Here is a 7,778-nt window from a genome sequence, read left to right on the forward strand (position 1 = left end):
GCTGTCTGCGTGGCACGTCTTTGTCTCTTGTCCTCTTGCGAGCCTCGGTGACCCGTCTTCTCCATCCCATGGGGGCTCCCAGCACCCTCTCCTCTGCCCAGGCACCGTTTCAGCCCTTCGGTGTGATGCTTCCCCTTTGTGCCCAACTTGTCTGCCCGCAGCCTCCTGCCGCAAGGGCCTGCCGTGGAAGTCCTTGCCTTGCACAGGAGACTGAACTGGACTGAAGCGTGGTCAGCTGTGACAACTGGTGACTTTATTTCAAGAACTAAGTCGAGCGCAGCAAGTGTGTGCCTGGAGAGGAGCGTGGGCAGGACAGAGCAGGCCTCTGGCACTGCGGCTGCCTTTGGATCTCAGCAGGCTTTGCCCCAGGAGGAACGGGTGGTGCTACCCTGCAGCCTGCACTGGCTCCTGTTCCTCCTGCTGCTCAAGCCTTTATCCCCCTTAGGACCTGCAGGAGCTCCTGCAGCAGGTTAAAGAATTCCAGCAGCTTCTGCCGTGGAAACTGACAGGGCCTAAACCTGCCCGACTGGGTTGGGATCGGCCTTGGCCTCTGCACGGGGGTTGAGGTGAAGACTGGCTGTGGCGTTGGAGCAGCCGTTCCTGCTGGGCGCAGTCCCATCTGTACCAGAATCCAGTCGTAGAAGTGCTGCGTGGAGGTGTAGACTCCGGGCCGCTTGGCTCTGGCGCAGCCTTTCCCCCAGCTGGTCACCCCCACGAGCCAGAAGTAGGCAGCGTGCTTGTCTTGGCAGACGAGAGGACCACCGCTGTCCCCCTGCAGCGGAGCGGAGGAGAGAGAGAGGGTTCTGGTGTTGTTGGGTGGCCCCGGCAGCACTGTGGCTGGTCCCTTCTCTCTCCCAGCACCTGCCAGAGCTGTACCCACTGCCCAGAAAGGCTCTGCTCAGGTGCTGGAGCCTGCAGGACCTTGTCCGGGAGGGGCTGGCAGGCCTGCAAGGTCGGGCACTCTCCTCTCTGCCCCAGTGGATCCTGGAGGTGTGGAAGGGGGATGTGCCAGGACTGGGATGCGGAGCTCTGGGCTGGGGCAAGAGCACTGGGTGGCCTTTCTGGGCAGAGCGATGGGGCTCTGGGACAAGAGAGGTGCTGGGCAAGGGCCTGCAGACGGGGAAGGGGAGGCGAGCCCCGACAGCGGTGGGGACCCAGCGGCAGGAGGGCGACTCGCCAGGCGCAGCATGCGCCGGCGGACGTTTGGGCGCTGGCGACAGGGCTGCCTGTGCTGCTGGGGGCTGGCGCGGAGCACGCTCCTACCTGGCAGGTGTCGATGCCGCCCTGCGGATAGCCGGCACACACGTTGTGGGGGTGGATGGCCCCTCTGTACCAGCGGCTGCTGTTGCAGACCTTGACATCGATGAGGGGGACCTGGGCCTCCTGCAGGACAGCGGTCGATCCTCCAGCTGTGAGCACAGGAAGGAGTTAGCAGCCAGCAGCCCTTCTGTTCCCAGTTCTCCTCCCCTGTGTGGGCGAAGTCCTTCCCTAGGGCCCGCCTTTGCCCCTGCAGAGGCCTTGTGCCGGGCTTGCCCTTCCGTCTCGCCTTGGCTAACGGCTCGGGCCCCCCTCTCCGTGGCCGTACGTCCCCACAGCCCGACTCTGGCTTTCGCCGCCACTGCTGCCATAAGCCCAGCCCGCCTCCCCAGCGTGCCGAGCTTGCCCTCGGGACACGAGCACTGTTTGGGAACTCACATCTTGCCGTGGTGGCACCCCACCCGCTGACGTAGCAGCTCGTCAGCTCTGACACTCTCAGCGAGGCGTCGGGCACGCAGGACAGCTGTACGTAGTAGCCGCACTGGACAGGCTGGTCCAGTTCCAGCAAGGCGATGTCGTTCCTCTCCGTGCCGTTACGGTAGTGTTCGTGAACCACCAGCCGCTGAATGTTGCGCACTTGGGTCTCAGGGCCCGGCTGAGCCAAGTGGGTGGCCCCGATCACCACGCGCCACATGGTGACGTGCCTGGAAGGCAGATGGAGAGAGAGGTGAGAGGGAGCAGAGCCACGTGCTGCAGCAGCCCCGCGGTTCCCTGCCTTCTGCTTCCCAAGGCAGGGAGGAAAGCAGCGCTGCGGAGGGTGCCACTGCCCTAGCACGCCTTGGGCACCAGGAACGTGGAGCTGGAGGCTGCTAGGAAGCGGTGGCGCGAGCCCAGCCTTCTGCGGAGCAGTCTCTCAGCTGGGCTCACCAGTGCCCTGGCACTGGGCGTACTGCAAGGCACCGGGATGGCAGGAGCTCGTGGGGCTGCGGACACGGCGCCTGCTGGTGCTGTGGGGATAGCCCCCTTCCCTGGTCCTCCTTACCTGGCCCCGACGAAGCAGTGGGCTGCTGTGAGGACCCACTGCGGGCTGATGAGGGACCCTCCGCACACGTGGCCCGTGCCCACTTTCCAGGGGTTCTGGATGCTGACGATCCAGGGCCAGGCCCCTGGCTGGGCACCCGTGCCACCCACCACGCGCGACGTGCCGGAGGGAGCTGCCATGGGCCGGAGCCCGCAGGTCCCGCTGTAAGAAGAAACTCATGAGTGTGCTGCTGGACGGCTGTGCTGCTGTTGAGGCTGAAGGTCAGCCGTCTTCCCTCCCCCCGAGGGGCTGCACGGATGGCAGGGCCAGGGAACCCCGTGGCTGTGCCTCCAGCCCTCTGTCCGCTTCAGCCCCATGGACGGGTTGTGCCAGCAGCCTGGGTGCTGGCAAGGAGCTGAGGCTCCCACAGGGGTTCGGGAAGCGAGGTGGCCACAGGGCACACGCGGGCCCCCTCCAGTGAAGCCCGTCAAGGGCTGCCCGAGCTCCCTCCCAGAGCCTCGGCCCACTTACCCACAGCTGTCCCACATGCCGTGCGCAGGCCGGCACACGGCCAGCAGGACGAGGAGGGCGAGCAATTTCATCGCTGTTGGCGGCACGTGTCAGCTGCAAGAACGAGGTCTTGTTGCCTCCAGCGCAGCCGCTGACGTACTGCCCGCAGCAGTCTCGCTGCCTCTGATGGCCTTGGCCCTGGGGCTTGATGTCACAGAGCCGCCGTTTCTGGGCGTGGGGCACGGTGGCCTCTCGGGGGGGTGAAGGTGGGGGTGTCAGCAACATGGGGGGTTTCCAAGCAGGAGGGGAGGCAGAAGCTGGGATCGGACCCCCCTGACGGACCCCTGCTGAACACTCTGCCTGCAGGATGAGGGCGTGCAGGCCCCGTGGCAGGCAGTAGCGCCTGCCTCCGAGCGCTGCCTGCTCACAGCCAGCAGGAAAAGAGCAAGCGTGACAGCACGGCCTCTTTGGGAAGTTCACTGCCACCCTGCTCTCCACAGCTGTTTGCCTCCAGGTCCTTCCCAAAAACCACACACCAGAGAACATAACTGCTCTGGGCAGGACGCACTTGTTGGGTGTTGAAGAGCCAGTCCGGTCATCGCCGCAGCAGGCAAGCAGCGATGTGCAGCCAAACAAGTCAAGCATCCCCCACACCAAGCAGGGCCAACTTCCCTGCACAAAGCCCAGTGAAACACAGATGCAGCACAGTCCACGCTGGCTAGGGCAGCCACAGCAACACCCTCTGGCAGGCTTCCTGTCCTCGCTGTCTAGGAGGTCTGTCGCCCTTCCGAGCCAACCCTGGCAAGGGCGATGGGGCGCCTGGTTCGTGCGGCCCAGGACGTGCAAGCTGAAGCTCCAGACAGAGAAGAATGCTCCTGCTCTCAGCCGCACATGTCGTTCTCCACGGCTTTGGGAAGCCCTGCACCAGCCTCATCTCACCAGCCCGCCTTCTGCAGCTGTATGGCGGAGCCTTGCCTTGCTCACGTGCTGGAGCGCAGGGCAGTCACGGGAGCACAGCAGCAGCCAGCCACCGTGCGTGGCATTTGCTGAGCAGGGCCGGGTCCCTGGAGGGGAGACAGCAGCGGCTTGAAGAACGGCAGCCTCCAAGCTCGTGAAAGGTGCGGGAGCTTCCTGCCGTCATCCTGGCTTGGGTGGACAGACAGAAGGCACTGTAACGGGTCTGCGTGGCAAGGTTTTGGTAGCTGAGGGGCTACAGGGGTGGCTTCTGTACGAAGCTGCTGGAAGTTTCCCCTATGTCAGATAGAGCCAATAACTAAGAGATGGGATTTAGGCAAGAACAAATCAGTCAGTAAAAACATGGTTTTGAGGGAAAGATCCTTGTAAATCTCTAAGCTAAGGGATTTAGTTTCTATTTTTTGTTTTAGAAAGCATAACACTTTTTTCTTTGTTGTTGTTTTTTTTTCCTTTGTTTTGTTTGGTTTGGTTTTTTTTAGGATAATCATGATTTCACCCAACACACTTGAAGCAAAGTATTTTCCTTTTACCTTTTCACATTTCAGTTCAACAGGTTTGGGGTTTGTTGCTGTTTCTGGACCGGTCTTAAAAGACTGCTCCTTCGTGGCTCCTGTCAAGAGTACGAACATGCTGCGGGAAATCAGACCCAGGAAACAAGCACAAATCTGTTCCACGTAGTTCCTGAAACTTATAAGCTATAGTTTCCTGGTGGCAAGGCAGGGATGTTGTTAGTAATTCTATTCCCTTCCTTCAGCTGGAAAAGCCCAAAACCTCAGAAACTTCCGTTCAGCATGAGATCAGGAGTGCCAGAGGCACAACAAACGCTGTGATTCTCTGGGGAGGCAGAGACATGACTGCTCCCAGGCACTGCAAAACCTGAGTGCCCAGGAGACAACAACTAGAAAGAGCTCTTTTTTTCCACTACAGGCAGCAACAGGATCTTACTTCCTTTCTCCAACAATTTTTTTTTGGTTGTTGAAGCTACTATGAATTTAGTATATTTGAAATTTCAAGTCTTTCAGGAAATCTGGCTGAACTCACTCACTGGATTCACAGGTTATTAAGGAAGGACAGCCAGACAGGCCTTGTTTCCCATGGCTGGAAACTTACCCAAGTCCAACACCAGAGATGGCCATGCCCAGAGTGTATCCTAGACTGAGAGATGGGAGATACTTATATGGATGTCTTTCAGGCCGCCTGATCATCTCGTTGTATGCTCTGGTGGTCGCTTCTGAATTGTGTCCACTTTTGAGGCTTAAAAACAGTGCCTTGCTCTGAGTATCAACATGCAACGCCTACTGGATCATAAATACTCTATTTTCCAAAATAAGAAAATCTCATCAGAAGCAGGCACAAAAATATTAATTCAATAAATAAAACTTACATTAATTCACACCCGAAAAAAAAATCCCCCCCTTTCTCTTCCACATAATTTTCAAAGGAAAGGAAACCCTCAAAGTTCTTTCTAAGAGTCCCAAAAGAAACTCCAAGGAAATAAATATTATTTACTTTGCATATCCTGCAAGACAGTAAGCAACCTCCCAAAGAGGGTCCACAGACTCTTTTCAGTATCAAAAATTTCCCTTGCTGAGACAAAAGAAAAATAGATCTATGAAGAACTACTACCGTTTAAAACGCTGTGAGAGGCAGACCATTAATGCCTGTCCCTATCACCATACACAAGTGAGCATCCCGGGTTTTGTGTCCTTCACCAGTTTTATCGCGCGCTCCAGCGTTTCTCTGGCTTTGTGGACAGGGTTATCCCCAACCTACAAAGTTAAAAATAGACTGAAAATCTTTACTGCTAAACCCAGTACTAGCTTTTGGTAAACACAGTCCAACCTTGCTTATGAAAATTACTATATTGAGACAATATATTTTATTTAAGGGTTTAAATGCATATAATAAATAAAAAGGTTGCTTACATTACCCCAAAATAGCACAAATTAAAGGAAGAGTGATCACAAATTCTTAAGAATTAAAATAAAGGAAAATTTGGTTTAAACGTCTTCAGGCATGGTAGCAGTGTAAGGAGCATGACAAGATTGCTTAGGATCATTTTATCTGGTTTTTGGACTCTTCTGATTCTTCCTTTTATGAAAACTATGAAACAGCCACAGTGTTTTATTTTATTTCCGCTCTTACAACTGTAATCTACTTTTGGAGAGAGTTCTACAGAAATGCCAACTCCAAATGCTCTTTTGATGGGAAGAATAAAAAATAACAGACTTTTTTTGTTTTAAAGAAAGGATCGCAAATAAATCCCAAGTTGCTGATTTTCAGTACTACAAATAAAACCAGCTTTTGTGAAGGTATTTACATTAAACATGTTTCAAATAATACTACTGTGTTATCTGACTATGCTTTATTAACAGTGTCTTTTCCACAGTTTTTCTGCATTTTTACCTGCAAGGCTCACCTCAGTGCAGGGCACTCTTCCAGAACGATTAGCAGCGGTGTCACGACATGTAACACCAGCTGTAAATTCCAGACCCGACTGCCGAGCTGCAGGCATTCCACTTACAGCCTTGTCAAGCTCATAAGCCTTCACGGGCTGTTTCACCGCCGTCCTCGGCTCCAAGATCCCTCCCAGCACTCCCGCCAGCACACCCTTTCTTCTTGAAGGCTGCCACAAAGGGAACCAAGGAAAAAATCACGTTCAAAAGCCCAACCTAAAGAGTGAGGAGTAAAAGCAAACCCCAGAACTGTTAAGATAATCGCTGTTCAGAGGACAAATTAGTTTGCAAGGTGCCTCAGGCACCAACGGTTTGGCTCTTCCCACAACTACCAGGAGCAACCCCGAATGCAGGCAAAGCTCTCAAGGGCAGGGTAAACAGCTTGTTGTTCTTTGTTCTCCTCAGCCCCACTCACCCCCTGGTTAGATACCCTTGTTAACTGAAACGGGACTTCAAGAGTTAACTGTTCATTCTCCTAATGGTAAATGCTAAAGGAACATTGTCATTTAAAAATCTTGCAAATATTCTTTACTTGAAGTTTGTGGTTTACATTAAATAGGTGTATGCTGGTGACTGGCTAATTATTTGAAAGAGTTCCAGGCCATATTTATTACTTCCTTACCAAGCAGCCAGCAGACACCTCATATAAAACGAGAACAACAGAAAGCAGGTCAGGGAGTTTCATCTCCTGAACTACGACTCTTTGTCTAGGAAAACATTCTGCTCTACAGGCAGAAGAAGAATGAAGTGTTACACACAGATAATTACTGTTTGATCCCCAAACTGCACAAGTAAAACACAGTTGAATTATTGATGAAATGAGCCTTCAGGGTACATGAAAGCATAAAGCGTAAATATTTCCTGAACTGCCAGAAGTTCAGCCGTCTGACAAATACCAAAAAACATGGGGAAATGGGAGACTGAACCTCCCCCCCTTCTGTCTGCTCGTAATGCAGCAAAATAGAAACCACAAGATCAAGTTGATGTTCAGCTGCTTGGCCAACAGGAAGGGAAAGTGCCTGTCACAGAGCCCTGATAGCGTCACCTTGACAAAAGCTCCTCCACTGGGTGACACTGCGGTATCATCTCTAATCTGGTACAGTCAGTCAGGAAGGGCTCTGAGAGATGCACGGCCAGATTGGAATGCATCCTGTCTGATAAAGAGGAAAATGAAATATGAAGACAATTCTTTCATTTACAGCCCGAGCAAGGAAACCCACCAACTCACATTAAATGCTGGTAACACTACCAAGGATACAGTCACAATTATAATCTCAGCTATAAACAAACATACTGTCATTCAAAATTTCTTAGCGACGTACAATTACAAATAACACGTTATAATGACCCATGAGATTTCCAATCAACAGAATCGCTGTTAAGCTCCATAAGAGAGGCCACACAGAGTAACTCATTGTATCTTTCCATTTTGCATAGTTAAGACCAGAATGAACTACAACTGTTAAAAGAGAACAACAATCATTTATTAACATACAGTCGAATAATACCAGTCCAGTTTGGAAAACAGGAAGTAGATTGATGTGACATTCTAACTTAGT

At 53.0% G+C, this 7,778-nt stretch overlaps 1 pseudogene; it reads right to left on the bottom strand.

Moving 5' to 3' along the window:
* Positions 1–387: 387 nt before the first annotated feature.
* Positions 388–2,880, bottom strand: LOC147412267 (acrosin-like; annotated as a pseudogene).
* Between the last annotated feature and the right edge of the window lie 4,898 nt (positions 2,881–7,778).

The sequence above is a fragment of the Leptosomus discolor genome, unplaced genomic scaffold (assembly GCF_034619465.1).
Source record: "Leptosomus discolor isolate bLepDis1 unplaced genomic scaffold, bLepDis1.hap2 HAP2_SCAFFOLD_80, whole genome shotgun sequence".
NCBI lineage: Eukaryota > Metazoa > Chordata > Aves > Leptosomiformes > Leptosomidae > Leptosomus > Leptosomus discolor.